Source organism: Anser brachyrhynchus (assembly GCF_964034855.1).
Source record: "Anser brachyrhynchus genome assembly, chromosome: 1".
NCBI lineage: Eukaryota > Metazoa > Chordata > Aves > Anseriformes > Anatidae > Anser > Anser brachyrhynchus.
In genome coordinates, this window is record NC_137694.1 from 34,402,640 (window position 1) to 34,427,554 (window position 24,915).

The 24,915-nt window shown below is 38.8% G+C and overlaps 1 protein-coding gene across 1 annotated transcript in view; it reads left to right on the plus strand.

Moving 5' to 3' along the window:
• The window catches only part of LOC308188292 (uncharacterized protein), a gene marked incomplete at its 5' end in the record, with an annotated part of 68,928 nt that overhangs the window by 21,527 nt on the left and 22,486 nt on the right, over positions 1-24,915 (plus strand). Inside the window, 5 exons of the mRNA XM_080577169.1 lie at positions 3,216-3,405; positions 4,588-4,658; positions 16,308-16,645; positions 20,969-21,112; positions 24,449-24,511. The remainder of the gene's footprint in view (positions 1-3,215; positions 3,406-4,587; positions 4,659-16,307; positions 16,646-20,968; positions 21,113-24,448; positions 24,512-24,915) is intronic.

Sequence of the window (24,915 nt, forward strand, 5' to 3'; positions counted from 1 at the left end):
AAGCAATTCAGGAACCTACATCCATCCTCTTATTCCATACACACCTCTTTCAGCTGCTGGCTGCTCTGCAATCTTTTTTATGCTTATTTTGATAAAAAACTCCGTGTTGAAAATCCCCTCATTAAAAGCTATTCATTAGATCTTCATTTTCAATCTCAAGGAAGACCTGAAACTGTATGATATTTTCTGATAGAAAAATGTTAGATCTAAAATTCCAGATGATGTCTATCAGTGTCCTCATTGCTGGATGCATTGCTGATTTCTAAATTTTTAATGTACAATTAAGTAATAGCAGAGTTCTGTTTTTCATACTTTTAGTATGAAAAGTAGTATATGAGAAAAGTAGTATACAAAATTGTAACATACAACAGTAATGATTCTATTTTCCATACCAAATATGTTTCAGTTTCCAGGACTTCGCTTTCTCCGGGGGCAGCTGCTGTTCTCAGATGGAGCTGCACTTTCATGACAATTAGATTTTTTTTATTTATTTTTCTGGTTTTGTTGTTTCATTTAATGTAAAATGACTTATTCCAGAAAAGAAAATATTGTCTCATTTTCTCTGTGGAAAACATTACACTTCGCATTTTCTTTAAGTTTGGAAAAACTGAGCTGTTATTTGAACTTGTTTAATAAAGGGGAATTTCTGATACTGGCAGAGAATAACTCTGTGGAAATATCTTTTTCTCTGCAGTAATCTATAAGGGTTTAAACACGCCAAGATACTCAGAACTTTCAACATACCAATAGTTTTTCACTTTTCAGATTTCCATTTCTACAAATATGAGAAAAAGAAGGAATGCCTTTTTCTGGTTTGTTCCTTTGCAGAATTTCAGTGACTCTTTGCTTCAGCTCTGTTCTTTTAGCTCTGTTTGCCCAGTGTAACTTAAAACCAAAATGGAAGTGAATGGTTTGTAAGAAAGATATTTGCTTAACAGCTAGTGGCTCCAGCTAAAAAATCTGCAGTGTTGCATTGCTCTCACACACTGGGTAAGGCAGCCCTACTTTGACTGCAAAGCTTATAAAGTATTGGCTCCTTTTTTTATATGAAGTGGCAGGTTTTTGAGTCTTCTGGTGTGATTTTGTTAATGTTTTCAATGTTTCAGCCTTTTTTTTTTCTTCCTAAAGAAATTAAGTGTATAGGAGTGAACAGTGTTTCAGCATTCATGACTGTCAGGTCATGCCCCGTCATTTTGGAATCTACTACCAGTTTTAACTGAGACAGAGAACCAGCAGGTTATGTGCTACCAATTACCAGAAAATAGATAGAAGAGGAGGAGAGGGAACATGCTGCGTGGAGTGAAGAGTGGGTTGAGAGAGTAGTTTACATTTAGTAGATATGTAAGAACTCCCATAAGGTCATGCTGTTAGAAATGTCCTATTCACGCAGCATTCTCTTCTTCTGGGATGGACAATGTGTCATTTGTTTTCCACAGTGTAGAGAGTTATAATAAGCTCATCATGTCAAGCTCTCACTACAGTCAACAGAGAAACATAAGCACTTACGGAACTAGATTCCATCAATTTTATTGACTAGATCCCCAGTAGTCATAAGGAGGGCATTTTGGCCCCTTTTTCCCTGCTTTAGCTCACATTGTTGAGTAGTCTCAGAGATCATGAATGCAGATATATTCCAGGAATGCACTTGGGAGTCTCCAACTGTTTAATGGGCATTCAGTCCACAGGACCAGACTAGAAGTAGTCCAAAATAAACACATCTGAAATATGTACAGCACCAAGTAGGTTGCATCCACTGGTCCGTGCTACTTGCTGATGTAGTGTGAACTTAGAACAATGTGTAAAAATTCACTGCAGTATTCGTTTTACTTAGCATCAGGCAAATAAATTATGGGCAAACTCTCAGTATTGGGGTATTTTCCCATTTTCCATTGCTCTGCTGCTCTTGCTATAGCAACAGAGAGTATGTTAATGTAATCTGATTACAAAGATTTTAGCCACCCCCTTGTGTCTAAATAAATTTAATGGTAACAAAATTGAGATCAATTTATTATAATTCTAACACTATTGGTACAGCAACAGAATCAAAACAAATTATTAAGAGTGTCAACAGTCTTTGGTTATGACGTGGAGACATTTCCACCATAAAAAGTCTGAGATTTGTTATCTCTTCCATTGGAAAAGAAATCCTGGGGGTGTCTGCAGAGCTGATTTTTGACTGTTTGAAATATCTAACTTGGGTGTGATTCAGAATAACTGAAAGTAGAAGTCTAAATCTGTTACAGTTAAAATAACATCTTAAAAGAGTTATTCAAATCACTTATATTAGACTCCATTCTCATACAAGGAACATGACTGGGAAGGACCATCTGGCTCCTAAAGTCCATTCCCTTCCAAGCAGCTGAAGACAGATTTACTCAGTCCCTACTTTCTTAGTCCCAAACTAAATTTTCATTGAGTTGAACGTTTAGGCTCTTGAAAAAAAAAAGGTGACCTGGACTTTCTCTGCTTTCTGTGAAGGAGATGGAGGTGAATAGTTCTCTATGTATATGTTTACAAGTCTTGCACTATCCAGGCATGGGTTACCCAAGTGTTTCCAGTTAGCTGCTGTCCCTGGCAACGTGATTGTAAGGGTATATCAGAAGGGGCAGTGGCAGCTCTGTGCTCTATACCTGCAAGTATACTATCTTCAACGTGTGACTCATGGATTATGTCCATACTGTAATTTGATTTATACATGACAGTGGGAAAAGCCCTATCTTTAGGTTTTCTGGTGCAAACGTGTAACAACTCTGCGTGTTTCAAAAGAGGAAAAGAGCTGCCAATGTAATTTTGAGCAAAATCTGTTTCTTTGCCCTTGGAATAACAATAAAATGGCTGATGTTTATAAACTATTCCTTGGAAAATTCTGTCATGTTAGAGATTAAATTGCAAACTGTGTGAGTAATATTTTGTGAATACCAAATACCTCTGTGGTCTACTTAAGGAAAGCTAGTCAGCAATTCAAGAAATGCATTATTTTGACATAGAAGATCCATTGGTAGGAATGCCAAAGAGGTAAATACCTACCAAATGCATTTGTTTCATCATAGAGCTATGGAATTTCTCTTGATTAAAATGGAAGGGTTAAATCACTAGCCTTGAAAAGTGATTAGAATGTAGAATGAAGAAGAATTTAGGTAGAAAATTATGAAAAGATGTTATTTCAATTATCTCTTCTGAAATCTTTGTACATTTCCCTATTTAATATTTTCCAGTTTTCAAAGCTACTTTTTTTCCTGGAATGAGTTGACTTGACTGCATACCTCTGATGAACCTATATAGCTCCCACTGATATAATAGAAAGTCACAAACATCCAAGTCCACATTCATCATTTAGACTGTCCTCTTCATTTCCTCATTTCATTTATGTGGCACTCTTACCACCTGGATTTTGTATGGTTACAGGTAAACAAAACAAGCAAGTTCCTCTCTAGGTCAAAACATATGGTCAATTTAAGCTCGCATAAGCTTTGTATACTGCAAAATAAATCATTTATTAATCCTATATAGCTTTTTAATTTAATGTACTTATAATTAGTTAGTAGTTTCAATGGTGAAAAAGGAGAGAAATATACAAAGCAAAAATGGTTAATGTGAAGCCATGAATACTTTTGGTAACTGGATTTAGATACACAGTTCCTCTTACCTTAAATTGTTCTTGTGTCACTCAAGTCATTTTTTCTGAAAATGAAAACTTTAACACCCCCACCCCCACCACTACCCCCACTCCCCAGACCTAGTAGTTCCTGCTGTCTGAATTAAAGTAGACTTAATTTTAATCTCTGAACATTCTTTGTTTGGAACAGGCCTAAGAAAATGGTCTGTGAGGCTATTCCCATATTCTCCATCTCAGGAAGCATTATAGTTGTGATGAGGTAGAGTCAGCTCTGCCATTGAAATGCTTTGGGGGCTCTGCATTGTGAACTGGAGAAAAGGAAACTGGAAACCACTAGAAAAAAAAATATGAAAAAGGTAAAATAAAATACTTCTCCTCACTTGTTAACCAGAAGTAATTCTGTATTGTCTTTGCCTCTTAATTTCTAGCCTGCAATCTACCAAATTTCCCCTGCCCTGATCTCTCCTAAAATCCATCTCCCACTCAAAGCATGACCATATCTCTGCATGCCATTACTATGCTTCTTTACTTCCATCAAGAAAATAGCACTGTGGTTAGCTTCCGAAGGGTGGAACCTCTTAAGACATTCTCTGTACGCATTTCATACAAGATGCTGCTTGTGGGCTCCCTTGCATTCTTTTTGGTTTCAGCTACTGACTGTGCTGTTTTCTTTCAGAATATTGAAAGATAATGTCTCATTCCAGCCCTCTTCACTTGGGGAAAAAAAAAAAAAAGTAGTAAGTGGAGTTTCCTTGTTTCTCCAGATCCAATCTCAGAGCAGCACTTAAGTCACAAGTTCTTCAGGAACTAAACATTGCCAATCCCATTCACAGATAGTTAATGGAACATTAAGTGAGAATAAAATAGGCTGGATTTATCCTTTTGATTAGCACACACTGGCATAAGAAACTGGATTGAAAGATCATTCACTATATCAGATGGATTTTCACATCTAGCACTTCTCATTTCAGAGTGTATAGAAGTACCTGGATTATTAAAGATTTCCACATGCCAAAGACCTTACTGATGATAATGACAACGGGTAGGCACTAACCTATCTTGAGAACCTTTTATCTTCCTCTCAGAGCCTTACGATTTTTAAAATCTGAAATAAGATCTTCCAGTAAGGCATATTTGTCCATATGGCTGTTGGCATATGGACATGTCATATATCTTTGTAAACTAGCAAAAATATTTTAAATAGTTTGCATTCTTTTGAAGGGAAATATAATGCATAAAGCAACATTTCAATGCTTAGTGTTTTCAATGTTTGGAATTATTTCCAGGACCAGAAAGTTACACTTATAGGTTCAACCCTAGATTCATATCGGAGTCTAGACTGCATGTCAAATATTCTGAGCACTTGTAGAAGATTGAAAATATTTTATTGTTTTTATAGTAATGAAGATTTACATTTCTTTCCAATGCAATACAATAAACATGTACGTATGTATATATAAAGGAAGAAGAAACAAAGATTCACTAATATTGAAAATGAATACTGAAATATGAACTGGCAAAGTCTGTTAAACAGATGATAGAATAACCATATATTTTACTTAAAATACTGTACATACTAGACCCCCATGTTTAATTCATGGAAACATTAATTATAGTGCTAAACTTCTCCTGACAGGCAAAGTATAACAAGTCTTTAAATAATAAAACACACCTAATTTCTTCTCAACCCCTTCCCTATAAACAAACGCCTGAGTGTGTCTCCAGAAGTACACAGTCTCATCTACATGGAAACCTAAATATTTAAAATTAGAATCTCTATTGAGGGGGAGAGTTACTATGGGGGGACTTGATCTACAGCTGCTGGTTAATACCAGCCAACTTAAATCTTGTGCCAAAAATGTCTAGTGTTTGTTTTCTTTTGTGAAGAAGCAGATGATTATCCAGATGACATCCAGATGATTAAAAGGAAGCTGAATCTGTATCCTATCAAAACCCCTCTGAAGATCATCCATAATTTCTCCTTTCTCCCACTACATATACTTCTTTCATGTGCAAAAAGTTACAAGAGTTTCAGACAAACCAGGAACTACTTATTACACGAAAAAATAATACTGTAGTGTAGCAAAACTAAATCTCTATAGTACATTGCAAGGTGATTGCTATTCAATACAGTAAATATCTTAACCTCCAATGATAGTTGTCCTGTGTTCTATCCTACTTCATAAATGACCTCAGAAACAGTGACTGGTGTAGATATCGTTATGGTCTAGGCCAACATTTATAATATTTTACCATTAACCAAATAATAGTGCATTTACATTAAATTTGTTTGCCAGAGAAAGTATTTTTTTGTGAGTCTTGTTTTCAAAAAACAAAAGCTTCTAATATTTTTCTGCCAACTACATGAGACTTCTGCAGTCAAGAACAGATTTAAAAAAGAAAAGTTTTAAAATTATTTTTAGGGACAATGACACTAATTTAGCACCTTAGCATACCCCTTGAATTCCTCTTACAGAGGTATTCTGTGTGATTATTCTGTGCATCTGTCTAGATTCTGTGTGGTCAACAGTACTGATGGCAGCATATGGATCTAGCAAATGAGTATCAGCATTTTACCATATGCACTGGTAAAAGTCCATGAGGTGCTTGGGATCAGTGCTGTCTTGGTCTAACACCATGGTCTGGACCTATGTACTCCTATCTCAACTCAGGTTGACTGGAAACTTCTTATAAACCTCATTGTGTAATTTGATTCATTACCTGCTCTAAAAATAATGTCTGGTTTTGCATGATTTCAGCATGAAACCAAGTGAAACTCAATGGTTTCTGTTTTGTTTTGCTTAGAACTCCTGGGCACATTTGAATCTGTAACGTGGAGCTGGGGACTGGAGACTCAGGAAGCCACACAGAGCAGAGCAGGACAGAGCGGAACAAGCAAATGAACCAAATAGGCAGCTCCAGTCTTGCAAAGGAAAACTGCAACTTCACAGGCAATTTAGCTAGTACAATTTATTTTAATTTATTACAGTAAACTACATATTAGCAAACATTAACAAATCAGGGGCAGATTTATGGCAGAGAAGGCTACTGTGCTAATGAGTGGCCCCTTCATTAGCATTGCCTGGAGCAGCATATGCTCTCTCTCAGCCTATCCTTACCACATTTTCCCATTACCGTAACAGCAGAAACAAACCTTTCATATCCTGTAATCTCTGACCAGGAGGAACCTTGTTTGGGAGCTGACGATTTAAGCTGAAAGACAGTTATTTGTATGAACTACAACTCCAGCTGGTTTTATGTGGACAGGCATGGGAGTTACGGGGTACTGGGCGCCTCTCAAAATACTGGTCCCATTTGTGATGCCTGCTTCAGTGGTTGTACCTTTTTTGTGCTGTATTGCTGCTAGCTGGCCATGACTATCAACTTCTTGGCTGTTCTATTCCCCCGTATACAAAACAGGATTCATAACACTTACCTATCAAAGAGAACGATTCTTATTTTTAAATTATTTTTTTCATTGTTATGTATCAAATATTTGCATTTTCATCATTAATGTATTTGGCTTGCTGAGCATCTGTGGGTTTCACTGATTAATTATTGTAAAGCATTTGAGATCTTGTATTGGCAGGTGCTGTCAAAGTGTAAAGTAATATCAACATACCTTTAAATCAATGAAAGACCCAAAGTATCACAATTCAGAGAGCAAACAAACCTAATTGTTTACTCTCCACTCTGCTGCAGTCTGCAAGAGCAGACTTAAAATTAATGTAGTATACTTTGGCCACCCAGTTAAAAACCACAAAAATCCATATAAAACACCTTCCAAATTCCTCAACTCCAGATTGTACTAGTTTAAGAAAACTCTTTCTATGATATCTTTTCTCCATTTAAAGGATTGGTCTTTTATTAAGTACATAGCAATTTGAAAAGATTGGAGTGATTTTTCTGTCACAGATTTGCAATCCAGCAGTTGATAAAACTACTTCTCGATGTCTCTAATGGTAAACTTTGCAACCCCTCCGCCTTCTTTGCTGGAACAACTCTAAAGAAAAACTTTCCATACTGAATATCAGCAAACTGTCTAAAGGCAACACTGTAACCCGTGAGAACATGATTAAGTCCTGATTTGTAATAATCTTTTAATTAATTGCTGGCCCTTTCATCAGGCAGTCTGGATTTCATTCTATGTACATCTGCAATGTTCCTATTTTTTATTTTTTGCTCGAGACAATTTACATTTACAATGTAACACTTCATTGAAGACAGGGAAAAGGAGGGCAATGCAAATGTCCTGATTTTCCAAACGTCTCTGGCCACTTTGAATCACCCCATAAAACTTCCAGATCCGTCTTCCTTGGGGAAAACTGCAGGTGGTGGTGGGTTGCAGGAGGAGCTCGCGAGCTGAGCTCCCCCCCGGCCACCAGCAGAGAGGGTGCAGAGGGGAGGGAGAAGGTGTTGGTGAGACTGTGGGTGTCTGGCTGCCACTCGCTGGCCATTACCCCATGTGGGTCTTGGCAGATGGTGAGATGGAGTTGCTGGGAGAAAACAGCCAGTGCCTGCCAGAGGGGAGACCATCAGTTTTCTTTTAATAACTCCATAACGTTTTCAAGCCTGAGGAATTCCTGAGAATAACAGAGAGGGAGGGGAAAAAAAAAAAAAAAAAAGACTTCAAACGGAGTGAACACTATTCACTGGCGATTGGAGGGGGTAAGGGAAAACAAGGGAATGCAAAGTTTTAAAAAGATGACATTTTGAAATGTCTGGTTTGGGAAACCTTGAATTATCTGAAGAATTGTTGAGAGTTGTTTGCATTTTTTTTTTTGTTAAAATAATAACCAGAAACTTGATTACTATTCCTTGTATGCTCCACTGATCCTCTCAGGATGGATAAAGCTTTAGTGAGGGTAATTTTTTTCCCATACATAAATTAATATATTTTAAGACCAGAAGGGACTGTTCATCTGACCTCATACATAACAAAGGCAACTGATTTGCTGTATTATTAATATCAAGTCAGATATCTCTGATTCAACTTCTGCATACCGCTGAGAAATCTTCCCACTTCAAACTATTATCACCCTGTTTACACTTCAGTGAGCTGCACTATCCTTTTCAGTACCACCATCATTTTGCGAAGTCTAATCCACCAGGGACTCTGAGACCCGGTGCAAGTCCCCTTGTCTTGGTTCACATCCCTCAGTCTTGGTAGAATGGTCCTTAGTCTTTGTGGTAAAGTACATGACTTCCGATCATGACAAAAGTCGTATCATTACCTAAGCAACCAAGATAAAACGATGTCAGTATATAAGCCTTTTTTTTTTTTTTTTTTTTTTCCCCAGCACTCTTCTCAAATTTGTGCTACAAGCAAGCTATGGTGATGTCTGTGGTGTGTTGGTTTTTTTTTTTTTTTCCCCTTTAATTCATTAATTAAAATGTCAAGTAATATTAGGGTCAAAGATTAGCCCTTTCAGAACTTTACTCAAGAATTACTCTGTATTTATAGTTGGCATTTTGAGACGTGCCAGTTAGCTAGTATCTAATCCATTCAGTGTGGGTCCTGGTGACTTTACATCATTCTAGTTTATTGCGTGGTGTCCTGCCAAAAGATATTTGCTTCATTTACATGGTTACATTTATCAAATCTATAATTTCACTTGCTATTAAATGATTAATCTCCCTTGCAGACAGAACACTGCTTGGCATTTTTTCTATAGAGAGCAAGGAAAGAGTTCAGCTCTTCAGCTCTGGGGTCCCCAACATAAGAAGGACATGGGCCTACTAGAATAAGTCCAGGGCCAAAGGACGATCAGAGGGCTGGAGCACCTCTCCTATGAAGACAGGCTGAGGGAGTTGGGGTTGCTCAGCCTGAAAAAGAGAAGGCTCCAGGGAGACCTTATAAGCAGCCTTCTGCTACCTAAAGGGGGCCTGCAGGAAAGCTGGGGAGGGACTTTTTGTCAGGGAGTGTAGTGACAGGACAAGGGGGAATGGTTTTAAACTGAAAGACGGTAGGTTTAGATTAGATATAAGGAAGAAATTCTGTACTATGAGGGTGGTGAGGCACTGCAACAAGTTGCCCAGAGAAGTTGTGGATGCCCCATCCCTGCAGGTGCTCAAGGCCAGGCTGGATGGGGCTTTGGGCAACCTGGTCTGGTGGGAGGTGTCCCTGCACATGGCAGGGGGCTGGAACTAAATGGTCTTTAAGGTCACTTCCATCCCAAACTATTCTGTGATTCTGTGATTCTATGATTACAGAATAACCATAAAGATTTCTTCAGTTTCATATTTACTGTAAGTTATCACATCTACCATGGGATCAGATTATATAGCTTCATATTTTCTACATGCACAGCATATTCAGGTCACAAACTCTATTTGTGCTCTTGGAACAGCAAATGTATCAGCTTCTCCAACAATACATTCCTCTTCCAGCCTAGAAAAAACATAAGAAATCAAGAATGCCATTTATGTTTTATCAAAATCAACACCCCCTGATTTCATGAACTTTTGATAATGTTCTCAGTAAGATATCCTGCTGTTTTTTTGAAAATTACATTTTGAAAATCCCTACTAACAGTAACTAAACAGAAATCATCCACACAGATTCTTTTATTAGGTGGAAACTCTGATATAAATCTGTATTTAACCACTAACCTCAAATGAATACAGCTCACTGGAAAAAAATCTAACTATTTTCTGTGAGTGGGTTGCTTTTACTGGCTTCGCTCATGTCCTTCAATACATATTCTCTGCTCAGTTTACCCACAAGCAACGTTTGGTGTATTTAGTCTTTTCTGCGAATACAGAAGTGATCAGAACCCACAGCAGTAGGGCCTTGAAGTTTGTCTCACTTTGATTAGCTTCATCTAGAATGGAGCAGATCCAGTGGCGCACCAGCCTAAGGCACTTTCCAAGTTGTGCATATTAGAAATTACACCACAGTACTGGAATATGCATTGGCTTCCCGAATCATAAGAAAGGTCCTAGAATGTATTTGTGTGGAGAGAGGACGAAAGAGAGGAAGGAGATGAGGTATTGTCCTACCACTGTGAGAAGCCTGCTGAGAAAATAAGGGGATTTTCTGAACAAATGGACCAAGACTCTAAAGAATTTACAAAAAAAAAAAAAAAAGCTACATAGAGTAAGGAAAAACATTCATTCTGCCAGTGTAGAGTCAATACTAAAAGGATAACTATGAATTCCCCTCTCCCTCCTCATTATCCCCTCTTTTTTAAGGGAGGAAGGGGTATTTTTCTTCCAGCTTGTAGCTAGTGAAATAACACATGCCTATCCACCCATGCGAAGAGCATGTGAAGAGCAAATAAATCTTGCAGGCATATCACACAGTGCTCTGTGCAAGTGGTAACTCCAGGGTGCAAAGGCCTGTGCTCCTGTTCTGAGATGATCCTCAGAGTCAGCATGTGGTAGTCCACTGCCAGACAAGCTGAGTCAGACAGTCATGGCACAGCAAGACTGGCGCTTTGGACCCTCTGTGCATGTAGATGGTGGTTAGGCTATGTATGTACCAGACGTATATTAAGTGCAATCGCATTGAGTGAACATATTTGTAAAGATGTGTCTAGTATCCTTAAGCTCCTGAACTTTATATAATTATTTTCTGTTTTAGTTAAACTCCATTGTATTTCCTCTCCATTCCTTTGCTAGGCAAATAAGATTTTGCTTTCTTGATTGCTTTTACAGAGTCTCTGCTATACCAGGTGATTCAACAGTACAAATACTATACAGATTATATACGGGCAGATGAACACATTTATGCTGAATTACCCAGAGCACACAACAGAACAATTATGTTGGCTTTCTGTTTCTGTGCTGGTTTTCCAGCAGCTGCAAGTGCTGCAGATGCTACCTGATCTGGCACAAAGTTAGAGTGGGGTGAAAGACAATACCTGGTCCTGCATAAGGCCTAGCAACACAAAAAGAACCCCAGGTTATTGTTTTTCAACAAGTTTGCATTGGAATGAGCTCAGGCTATATTAGAGTTGTGTTTTGTTCTGTTTTAATATTATTTATTTTAATTTTTATTCTGTGGCCAAGATATTTTTAGGACAAACTACTGAAATCCATAATCTGGATTTACTGTAACATCAAACAACAGCCTGAATTTAATGAAAAGATTTGTTGCGACAATGTATTTCAATGTATTTATAGCATTATTTAAGGCTACCCGCTTTTTAAATATGCGGTTCACAAACAATGCCAAGGATGGCTTTATACCTACAGATGACTGAATCATTGAGGCTTATACGACTTCCCTTGAACTTGCCTCTGTTTTGGAGGACATTGCTGGCACTGACAGTTCAAATCATCTGGCTTTATTTTTTTCCTCCCTGTATCTCACGAAGTGAGAGAGTGGCCAACTCCATCAAATTAATTGCTGTGACTTATATTCTTAGCTCTGTCCTGATTCTCTGAAATACCAATGTTTCAAACACTAGATATCCACTAGAAGAGGACAGAGTTCAAGAAAGTAGGTATTTATTTATAAATGAGGCACTACAGCATTAACTGTTCTGTGTCAAAACTTTAGAGTGAAATCCAAAAGTTTTGCATTATTTCTTGTGCTTCCTCTACAGGCCTGGGCAAACAGACACATTACATGAATCCTCTAAGCTGTGCAGACATCTGCTCAGGGTCTGTAGAGAAGTCAGGTATACATATTAAGCCCACATACTTTGAGGTGCTCAATGCACGTCTGCCAAAACTTGCTTCTGTCTTTTCAAGGTCTGGCTCTTGATCCCCTTCCCCCAGCGGCAGAAACTTGAAACCATCCTCTGAAGTAATGGAGCAGGGTTCATGCTTTTCTTCTGAAAGTTGTTGACTGGACAAGGACCTTTTTTTTTTTTTTTTTTTTTTTTTTTTTGTACAACAGCCTGGGGATTACAGCAGTTGCAAAGGAAGCACTCAATTAATTTTGCTCTCTGCCTGAAAATTCACGTGCACATCTGCCACCTCTGAGGGAAATGCGAGCCCTCAGCCACACGCTGGTGGAGGATGAAGAGTGGGGCAGCAAGAAGGTGCACAAAGTGCTCACCGAGCCTCCTGTTGGAGCCAGACCATGCAATTTCACAAGTCAGTGAGCCACACTAACCTGCCTTTATAGTCCAGTAGTTAATCACTCACATGGAAAAGAGGCACCCTGGATTTTGACTCCTCTATCTTATACTAAATAACAAGACTTAGACTGTCCGTATAAGTGTGTATCCAACCCTGCCTCCCCACTTCCAGCCACAGTGCTTATGGCTGAGATGTTCACAGGTCAGTGCCAGCACTGATACTGCAGCTTCATTTTCACTGCAGATAAGAGCTTGTTTCATGGAGTCCTGCATGAGGGAGGGAGCTGTGACTCTGCAGCTAATCTTAGGCTTCCCAGGACCCTCATGCTCAAAGATGCCCAGTTTCAAAACTTTTCCATCTAGAATAACAGATCCTATTCTCCCCTGTCCTGTGATCAAGGATGCTCATCAAGTGAATGTCTTCCTGTCAAGTACGTCGTTTTCTTTATTTCTATAGAGGCTGCTGCTGCAGTGAGTTCTGGGATCTGGTGGTTTGGATTGATGTGGCCTATTCTCCCCTGAAGTTTCTTTAGGAGTATAAATTGTGCATCCATGTGCTTGGATCTAGTACACGGATGAACAACTTATGCTCCTAAAGGAAACCAATTTTTGGTCTGAAAACCACTCTCTGTAAAATGCAATGGTTTGTAGGAGTGTTCATGTGTGTGTCAAATATTTTGAAAGCAGATAATATTATGTAAGTATTAAATCTATTTTATTTTATTTATTTTTGCCATTTACATAGTGCAAAAGATTCCTGTGACACAGTAAAAGCAGTTATGCTGCTCCCTGTCTGAGCTGTCTGAGGAGTGATCTAAGCGGGTAAATGTACTAGTGAGAGGAGATAGTTGCAGTCAGACATGAGAAGTGAAAAAAAAAACACCACTGTTTACAATGACATTGGTGTTTCAGGATTAACGAACCTTTAGTTCTTTTTAAAGCATCCTACCCAGGTTTCAACCTCTACCTCTACCTCTGTGGCCTCTACCAAACTCAGAAAATATGTTTTTTTAGAAACTTTAGAAATATGGCTTTAGCTCTTCCAGTTGTCCTGTGTCATTTTAATCTATCTAAGCTTTACTTAAGCAGTTACGTCTCAGAAACATGATTGACATGTCCATTTTTAAATCCTGCCAACAACTCCTCCATTCTAATCTCGCTTTTGTCACTAATTTCTGTTGTGGGTTGGAGTTCATCATTTAAGTTTAATTGCTGATCTTACTGGTGTTGGAGCTCTGCCACTGAATTCAGCGGAAGTAATGCAGGCCTTGCTTCCTTGTCTCCCTATTTCCGAGAACAAACGAGAAATCATAGAGCCTGGTGCTAAAACAGCAGTCAGACCAGTTCGGGTATTATGCAGCTGCATCCTGAAACGTGTAGGTGTTTTATATTAATCTGTCACTGCCCGATGAACAAACACAGTGCTGGAAGTGGGGGCTAGATGCCTAGCCCTGCCCCTACAGGCTGAGGGCCTTGGCCTGCGGCCTGCAGCAGGGCAGCCTCTGCTCTGCTCTTCTCTTAGCCCTGCCGTTCCCACCTGCCCAGCAGTTTATCTTCCCCAGGGGATGTTGTCTCCTCAGATTTATCCTCCCTCTTGGTACTTTGCCACTAGTGTGCTGGAGATGCATGTTTGCTTCTCTGTGCCAGTTAAGACCTAAATTTCAGTTACCTTGCTTCCTGGGTGAATATTCCAGCAACTAAATAATTATGCCTAGTGCATAGCATCAGGCGTGCTTAGTTGTAGTCCTGGCCACAATTAACAATTCAGTATTCTCCAGGGACTTTTAACTGAGTTCAAGTACCCATCCAAGCAACCCATTAAATGAGAAGTGTAGGAAGGAGATAAGCAGCCATCTTTCCACTTCTGAGTATATGTGGGAGACTAAAGGCAAATACCTCAGAAGATTTCAAGCTAAGAAGGGAGTTACCTAATGAATTTATGTAGCCATACATGAGATAGTCCTGGAAAGTAGGACAGACTGTATTGCTCTGTGAGACTGAGGGAAAATTTGGGCACCTGTTTCCCATTTTAGACAGAACTTGCTTAAACTGGATCTAAGACAATCAATGGAAAAATTAAAATTATATATTTTTTATTTTTATTTTTTAGCTCAAGATTTACAAATTTATGATAGCCATAATAACATGGTCTTTTTAAATATTGTTCCTTCCTGAAGTTTCTCCAATGCTTAGGTCTCCTTCATATGTGTGAGTTATGTCCACTGGCTGTATCACTTGCTTCCTCACCAAAGAACAGGTACTAGTGAGACAGGAACTCTCCTCAGCCTTACAGGGTTTCTATACAATCTATAATAAATGGTAATAACATATGACAGGCAGGATGTCTCGGAAGCCTGGAAACTTCAAAAACAATTATACTGAGATGTCTTATGTCTTAGATGCTAGAACAGGGAATGCTTAAAAAAAATGCTGTATTATGTATTATATTCCCAGTTCACTGGAGAGAGAGATTAATGCAAATTCCCCAGACAGGTAAACAAGTCTGGGAAAGCACCACCCTCTGGGAAAGTTGCACTAGTTCGAAAAGGCATATAAACACAGAGGTTTTTTTTTTTTTTTTTTTTTTTTAAGAGACAGGCTGGAGGCAGGACCCCAGCCTAGAGTGCAATAGACACGCAAAGACACAGACTAGAACAGTTTTATAAACTTATGTTTATAGCTTCTGGCACACCTAACAGCAAACTGAAGATGTGTGCAGATTGCTGACTGTCTTATGGCTTGTCTTCTCTGTACTTGTTTGTCCTAAACCAAAAGAGACTAGCATGAAAGCTACTCATGGTCGATACGCTCACTATACCATGGGAGAATAACAGGAGTAATCCTGCTGAATTTGGTCAGGCCTGCTAGATTATAAACACAAAGAGCTGCAACGGTTTAGGGTAAGAACCCAATCCAAGCAAGAAACAGCCATTTTAACATCGAGCAGAGGAGTGGAGACGACTGCTGACAGCCACGGTTTAACTGACTGCAGTTAGGACTGCCAGAAGCTGTTGACCCCTAATACTATCCCACTCTTCCCCTGTTTGCCCTTCTGCAATTCATATGGCTTTTGGATATTCACTAGCTTATATGATGCAAAGTATTCAGAGTTTGGCATGTCTGCAGGAATAATATTTGAGAAACCCTAATCTGAATTTCCCATTACTTTTGCCAAATGAGAATTATTGTCTTAGCTGAGCATTCCTCAGTGTCTTCTAAATCACCATGCCTTTGTATAGTATGTATGACAGAGTGCTTTGTAAATAGCTTTATGTTTAATAAGATTTTACAAAGCAGGACTTCTGATGAATTAGGTGTCTTTTCAGGGGTCATAAAGTATTTCCTACCCTGTTTGGAATGCATTTTGTTCCTTATGATGCATTCAGTTAAAGTACTGGTATATCTGTGAAGAATTACAGTAAGGTTATAAGGCAGTGGCTACATTCACCGTACAGTAATATTAGCAGCTCCTGTACAGTTCGCGTGGCTTTATAATTTTGCATAGGATAATTGTCTCTCTAAGGTGAAGGACCTAAGTAAAGTCTATTACATCTAAAAGGGATAATCAGTAGAGTATACTGTTACTAAATCTTATTTACCATAAGAATATACAAGAAGTCATAGGATATGTTACTCTCAGCCATTTTTTTTTTTTACAGGATATAGATCACTTACAAGATAACAAATTCCAAAATTCTTAGAAGTTTTATATGAACTTAAAGGGCCAGCTCCTTCAACACTACCCATGAAGTCTTTACAGCAATACCTTGGTAAACAGACACCAACTACCCTTACTGATGTCAGCTGATTCAGATGTTGCTGCGTGAAGTGCTTTGTAGGTCAGAACACGAGATTCCAGGGTTCCTGAAGAAGTGCTGTGCAGTGGTGCTCGGCTCATGAGATGGTAGGAAAAGTACAGCACACAATGGACACTCAGTCACAGGGCCTGAAGACAAGACTGGGTCAACATTTTTCTCCACAGTTGTCAACGTGAAAGGTATTAGTCTGCACTAGAGAGTAGACAGCTGTCTCTCAAATTATAGGAAAGGTGTTTTTTTGTGTGTTGTTTTTTTGATTGTTTGGGAGGGGGCTTGCATGATTTTTCTTTACTGTTAAGTCTTATATTGTACTTGTAGGAAATTAAATAGAGGTTATATAGTATAACTCATGAAGTCTGATTTTTCTAAGGGAAAGCTAATGCTGAAACTCTATAGTCTCCTTGCATACACATATGTTGTAAGAATGAATCCATATGGAGTGGCCTCTTTACCTACGCAGATCTGATAAGTCTGGCGGTATGACTGTGGCAATAACTCTAGGAAACAACCTGGCTTAAATGTTACTCCTTTGTTAATAAGAGCAGTGTACAGAATGTCCTCAGTGGAGTAATCAACTCAATAACAAGTGGCAAAGCTCCCAGATGAGAAAAAGACCAATGCTAATTTTTTGTGGGAAAGCATTGTACCATTTGAGACACAATGTAGTTCTGCCCACACTTAGTAATAAGAAAGCAATGTAGTAAAATGTTATGATAATGGTTGCTCAGAACTAACAGTGAAGTAGAAGCACCTGCATATTCCAGTTCCCTGTCTTTAAATCAATTGTCAAAAAGCCCATCCCTTTTTAACGACTTAACAACATTTAACCACACAGAAATCAATGAGAATTTTGTCACTGACTTCTAAAAGGGCCCCAAGGAGAGCTTTCTCAAGCATGTCCAGCCTTTTAGCAGTACCATCTGTCTCCTTCAGTCCAAGAAATATGATGAAAATCAAAAGATTCTCAGAGTATTGTTTAAAAGAGTCTGATACATCAGCTGTTGCATACAGTGTAAAGCTGTCATGGATGACAATCCCCTGGAATGCCTAATTTGATTCTTGGAAATAGGTATACTGTTTATCTGTTCAACAATAAGCTGCAGTGTACATCCCTTATGAGATCCATATGCAGAGACCTCATTACAGCTAGTATTTCCTTTATCTCTGTTTGTCTTTTCTTTTTACTCTGTCATCAAAGCCTACCCATATTTGCCTTTGGAGGTCAGACTAAAATATCTTGTCTCTCACCAGGGAGAGCAGTGGGTGCCTCAGGAAGAGACAGCCATACTTTGATCCTTCCTCTGCCTTTTCTTCCAGCATTCTGCAGTCCATAGGTTTCCTGAACTCCGAGTGGTATCTTTGTAACTTAAAGCCCCAAATACATTATTTTTCTATAAATGCTTATGTTGCTTTTTAACCATTTCAGATTTTGGCCTCTATACCATTTTTTGTAGTGAATTCTATGATTTAATTAGATAAAATGACTGCACCCCTCTCTCTATTTGCTTTCGAATTATTGTCTAATAACTTCATTTGTTGTCCTTTAATTTTGACCACAAACGTCTGAATCATCATATCCTATTCATCTTCCACCACTTATGGTTAACACCAGTGATTTCTAGCATAATCTTTTGAGTCTTCTCTCTTCCAAACTAAAAAAATCAAGTGTATTAATACCTATTGTTCATATAATTCACCTGTTCATATGATGACATATTTTTTGACATGCATGTCATCAGAACAGCAAATAATACTAAAAATCTGGACCTGTCATAGCTTAATAGTGACATAATAACAGTGATTTCTCTTTTGTTCTCTATTCCTTTTCTGACACTTTCTCTCTTTACCTTTCTAACTAGCATTGAGCACTGAATGGATTTTTATGGGGACTTAAAAATATTAACTTAATACTTAGTTAACCATAGTAACTTAAAAATATTTTTCATAGAATTAATACTCAATATTGAGGCTACCATTTTAGAGATCTAGTTAGGACTGGTTTTGTTTATGATCCTGCATTTAGGAGCATTAGATTTCCCCTGCTAGTTTACTAGCACACCAGTAAATAACATGAATATTCATTTTTAAAACCTTGAATTATCAGAGAATGTCATTGCCTTACAATCTGCTTCCTTTTCTAGGTCATTTATTATTATTATATTGAACACCACAAGCCTCAGCACAGATCCCCAGTGAACTCTCTTTCTTGTAAATCAGCTCATTATTTCTACCTTTTGTTTCTATAATTTGATCAGATCTGAAATTTTGAGGGATCTTCCCTGCTGCAATGGCAGCTTTTTTTTTTTTTTTTTTTTTTCCTCCCCAGAGGAATGTTGATTGAAAATTGGACTGAAAATCTACCATGATTACCCACATCTGCCTACTCTTGAGTACCTTTGAAAAACTTTGGTAAATTTGCAAGGTATGACTTCCCTGTGCAAATGCAGTATCCACTCTTCCCTATTAGAAAATGTTTATCACATTTTGATTGATTCTGGGATATTTTTATTACAAGTTTCTACCAGCTTTCCTAATTTGAACAAAAGATTTCCTAGCCTGCAGTTCTTTCAATCCCACTTGGAAGATTTTTAAAAGTCTTCATCCCTTAGATCATATCTCATTACTATGTTGTTGAGACCATTTCGAATGTCAGCTTCCCCTGTTTCATAAAGGGATTCCAGCACGCTTTGCACAAACATGGATACGTTTTTAAGTGAACTGTGTAATTCAAAACAGAATGCAGTTTTCTAGATGTCCTCTTTGTAGTAAAAACGATCACAAAATTCTGCTTTGCTTAGGACACCTTGTTGCACTGAACAGCCACTGAACGGTTTCCCCTTCATGACTGAAACAAACAGGTATTAGTAATGCAGTTAGTCATTGCAGTCACATCCTTGCAATCTGTAGACTGAGGCAAGCTGAGAACCCAGCTGAATCAACGGCTTCACTTCTGTTTACTTCAGTGGACAGGAATTAAGGACTCGCATAATTGTACTGGGAGTTGAATACCTGCATGCTCACAGACTATGTTGAGAAGGATTGAGGTTTGCCAAAATAAATTCAGTTTTCAGCCAGGCAAGATTTTTATTTGCCATGTTTATTGCCACTGATTCCTATTTCACCTTTGAATAAGGCCTGAAGGGTTTTGGTTCACTGATTCTTATGAAAAGCAAGCTAATTTTGGGATCACAGAGTTAGGATCTAGATTTATAAGGCCAGAAATTTTGGTCATCTTGGACCAAAACTGTATATATATTTACAGCTTCTTTTTTTCTTTAATTTTTATTTTTTCCCTGTGGCTGTGTTTTTATGGTAGGGAGTTTTTTCCCCCCATTGTTTTGATTTTAGAAAGGACTAGCTGCTATCATCTTCTGCCTTATTAAAGTGTGTGTGTGCTCCCATCAGCGTCTTAGGAAAATTTAACTGCATAAACAGATACCTCTGGCCAAGACAGCTCAGAAAGGCTACAGCACAGAGCGCTGCCATCGGGAAAACAAGGTTTGGAATTGAGAATGTTTTTGCTGGGCTGATGGAAACTTGGCACATTGCATGATAACTTAAAGTTAATGAATGCTGGTGGAAAACAGGCCCCAAACTCCTGGCAGTGGAAAGTAAGCCAGGATCGGAGGTTTAGTAAACAAGCTGCTCACACACAACCCCAGCTCCAGAAGGTGGGATTAGTGCTGGTCATTGCACCTTCAAGCGCTGGCCTTGGAGGTGGAGAGGACCAAGCCAGACAGGAGCTGTGCAGGCGGTCCGCCTGCTAGAGGGCAGCTGTTGTGCAACCACCATCCTTTATGGCAGTGAAACCATGCTGTAGGCCAGGGGAGACATTCTGGATTATATCCTCAATATACAAAATAGATTCAGGTATCTGAGTGCCATTCAAGTTTGCTAAATCTAAAATACATAGCCTCAAAATGACTACTTGGCTGCCACTTAACTCTGGGGAGGCTGGTTATTATAAGTACTGAAGTTTCTGTCACTAAATTTTTTGTATGTCTAAATGTTTGCAACTGTTCATACGCTGGAGTTGTCAAAACATCATCATGTGAGCATCTTTAATCTGGGTTTCAAACATATTTGGGGTATATAAATTAGACATTGTGATAGCTGGCTGGCTGGCTGGCAGGGCCTAATCCAGTCAGCAGACTCACAGGAGTTCTTCATTTCTGCTCTTCATTTAAAGTGCAGCCAGATGGTGTAATGCCCCTTTTACTTTTCTGGCAATGTCATTATAGTATAGTTAATTTCCTCCTCTGCTTGGTCAAATGGTGCACTTATCTCAGGTGTGTCTTCTGACAGGAAGCTTTGTCCAACAGCAGTTATGTGGAGGCACATTTTAAACACCGAAGAGGGATAATCAATAGGATAAGACGACACATGTTTCAGCTAAATGGGGAGTACTCACCGGAGAAGCCTTGGCTCCTGATCTTTCTCATCCTATGATCTGTAGGCAAGAGTGTCACTAGGTAATGAGAGCATCTGTTATCTTATTTCAGAGTTCATTGCAGAAGCCTCCTATTGGAAGAACAAAGTATCCAGTTCTGAAATGCTAAGTAATCTGAAAACTGGACATCCAGAGCATGTGGATTCAAGTTCCCTTGAGCAGGAAAAATGTTAAAACTCCGTCTCTCCAGCCTGAGGTAAAGGCTTTAATCCTTACGCTATAGAGCAAGAGAGAGAATGCTGTGTTTTGTGAGAAGGGGGTTGGCATAGGGATCTGTGATCAAGGACAGACACTTTCTCCTGGATCCAGGAGTGCCAGCTCTGGTTCACAGTAGTTGCTCATACCTACCTCATACCTTTTTTTTTCTGCAGGTTGTGCATTAACACATGCATGCCCTAATTTGCTTCAGGCTCAATAAAAGGAGATTAGCTCAATAGTGCAGATTGTTGGCATGAGCCTGGCTGAATCTCCTTGGGGTGAATTAGGGAGTTGCCCCACATACTGACTCAGTCACAGGTGGGCTGGGGCAGGATTCTCCAGCCAGGAAAAGAGAAAACATCTGCTTCTGCCCTAACTTTAGGAAGCAGTTCAAAGCTAAAATTACTTCAGGCAGGAGGTTCTTCTTTTTATTCCATACTTCCATGCTGAAAACTCTATCAAAATGGATTTAAAAGGTCTAGATGTTCCTAAATCCCTCTGTGGCCTAAGCCACTACCTCATCTTGTTTTTCTACAAGTATGCCCTGTTTATTGCTCACTTGGAGTCCAGTTCTGGTTTCCTCAAAGCTATTACCAAGATGCATTTAATATGGCAACAACAAGATTAAGCAATGCAGGGTAGTCTCTTCTGTCATTCTGGATTCTACCAGGCTGGATGAAGAGGTCCTAGCTTCTTAACCCTCACCTCCTCTCTCCCCAGTACTGGTTGCTTTTTTTTGTCACCTCCCTTTTACCAGCTCAGGTCTTTGTCTAATCCCATACTGGGCAATTTGCTGGACATTTAGGAGTTCCAACAAGTTCTCTCATGGCCCCTGCGAAGAGGAGAGTAGAGGGACGGGGATGGGTTGGTCTATATCAGGACTGCAGCAGCCAGCAGTCAGCCAGATATGGAACCACAACCCTAGATCCTCTGGCACAACTTCTTGTGTAACTGCTCCTTAACCCAGTTGGGTCAGACAGGCATCCGTTTCAACCGATTAAATACCACATGGCTCCAATTGTTTTGACCAAACTGAGTAAGAAATAAATTGTTAGCACTTTATCTTGGCAGATCTGAAGGGTGCAATTAAAAGAGGAGGTGGAGCTTAGAGTAAAATGAGTTATAAATTCTGACCAAGATCAACTTTGGCCAGAAGAGAAAGTCAGCTGGGGCTTCATGTGCCAACAAGGTCATTGCTGACATGAAACTAAACCTTGCTAATATTAAGCTATTTCAGAAGAAGGTCTTATACTGGAGTAAATTCTAAGGATGTATTTTTGGTTTTGTAACATCTAAGTTAAACAGTTCATCAAAATTATACATAAAGATTCCTTAGCATGTTTACTAGGGGGCACCTGATATATACTTATTTTGTAGAGGTAAAATTGTTCTTCCAGATTGCTAAAGTCATTTCAGCTTTCATATGTTTTTTTCTATTCTGTGCTAAGAAGGAAAGACATTACTAATATAAATCTTATAAGAGAAGGAGAGAAAGAGAGAAAAAATATTCACAAAAATTTATCTTTGATATCAACAATGAAAAAGTAGGAGTGAAGTTTTCTATGTGGTCTGATAGAGTCACAGGCTGTGATCTTCCCAGATAGTAAAATTAGCATCTATATTGGTAGGACAAAGCTCAAGATTATCTCTGTTAAGAAAACAAAGGAGAAGGTAAATAGGGCTTTAAGGTATGCTTATTTCCTTTCAGACTGGAGTCATCAAAAGACAGTTTAATTTAATTTCATTTGGGAGGTTAGACCAATTACTGTGTGGCAGAAGAGAGCTAACGCATGCTTTAGACTTCGGTTTTCATTTAACTAGAAAGTGACTATGCAACCATGTGAAAAGAGCTTTAAAGCATTTAATATCTTTTGTATACTGAATGAGTGAAAGTTGGCAAAAAGACAATTTCCCTCTTCATATCATCAGTAGAAATAAAACTGTATTTATCACATTAATGAGGCTACTTTCTTTAGATTTAAAGACTACTGTATGTCTACCTCTAAAAACCTGGTAGCATATGGGTACCATTAACTCCCAAATTAAATAAATAATCTTACTGGTAAACCCAAGAAATTTTCTTTAACCTGATATTGTTTAAATATTATTCAGATTATTTTGGCTTTAATCAGGGTTGAATAAAATACTTATGATAGACTCATAGAATGGTTTGGGTTGGAAGGGACCTTAAAGACCATTTAGTTCCAACCCCCCTGCCATGGGCAGGGATACCTTCCATAAGACCAGGTTGCCTAAAGCCCCATCCAGCCTGGCCTTGAACACTTCCAGGGATGGGGCATCCACAGCTTTTCTGGGCAACTTGTTCTAGTGCCTCACCACTCTCACAATAAAGAATTTCTTCCATGTATCTAATCTGAATCTACCATTTTGTAGCTTAAAGCCATTCCCCCTTGTCCTATCTGACAAAAATGTCACTCCCTGACAAAAATTCCCTCCCCAGCTTTTCTGTAGGTTCCCTTTAGGTACTAGAAGGCTGCTATAAGGTCTACCTGGAGCCTTCTCTTTTTCAGGCTGAACAACCCCAACTCCCTCAGCCTGTCTTCATAGGAGAGGTGCTCCAGCCCTCTGATCGTCCTTTGGCCCTGGACTTATTCTAGTAGGTCCATGTCCTTCTTATGTTGGGTACCCCAGAGATGAAGGTTGTACTGTAGATGGGGTCTCACGAGAGCAGAGTAGAGGAGGAAAATCACCTCCTTCGTCCTGCTGGCCATGTTGCTTTTGATGCAGCCCAGGATATGGTTGGGTTTCTGCACTGCAGGTGCACATTGCTGGCTCATGTTGAGCTTCTCATCAACCGACACCTGAAGGCCTTTCTCCTCAGGGCTGTTCTCAATCCATTCTCTGTCCAGCCTGTTTTTGTGCTTGGGATTTTGCCTCAGCCCTGGTGCAGGTCCTTGCACTTGGCCTTGTTGAACCTCATGAGGTTTGCAGAAGCCCTTATAATGCTATACATCAGATTTAATATAATTTAGAATACATGCTCCTTATGAATATCACAGTGAGGTTTTTTAGATATTGCCTTGTATATGTGTAACATAAATTTTAAAATAAATTGTTTTTTTATAATTCTTCCCTTCTATAATTGTATTCGTAATTCTCTTCTAAGGATTAAACAGGCTGTGCATAATTTAGAGTTGCCATTTATTCTAATTATTTACAATATTATTTTCTGTAGAAGTAAACATGTATGCCAATCATCATCATCATCATATCATAAACCTCTGACATGTAATGATTGTTAATCTGCTGTATCCTTTAGTTTGCCACAGTTCATTGGCACCATTGTTGATATTGATAGCTTTATGTTTTCTAGACACTAAGCAAGCAATTCATCAAGAGAACAACAAAGGCTGGAACCGAAAGATAAAACATCCAGGTCAGTAACTCATCAAGTGTCTTACACCTGAAAATGTGCTGGAACATACAAAAGCTACAGGGTATTTTGGTGTCTAGATGTGCCAGGTTAGCAGTGGGAGTGTCAGTGCACACAAGGGTGTGGGTGCCTTGGAGTGCCTGCTGTGAACCAACACACACAATTATATATTTCAGTAAAAAAAAAATAAAATAAAAATGCTGTCAAAAGATCTGAGGAAAAAAAAAAAGACCTGCTAATAAATTATATCAAGTAATTTCCAAATTCACTTTTCTGTAATACATTTCTAAATACATTTAGGAACTTTCCAAACAAGCATGCCAAGTGTGGGTAGTATTCAGCCATCTAAAGATGCAGACTGAGAGAGATTTACAGAATCAAATTGGGTCCGTACTTCCCCATGTATT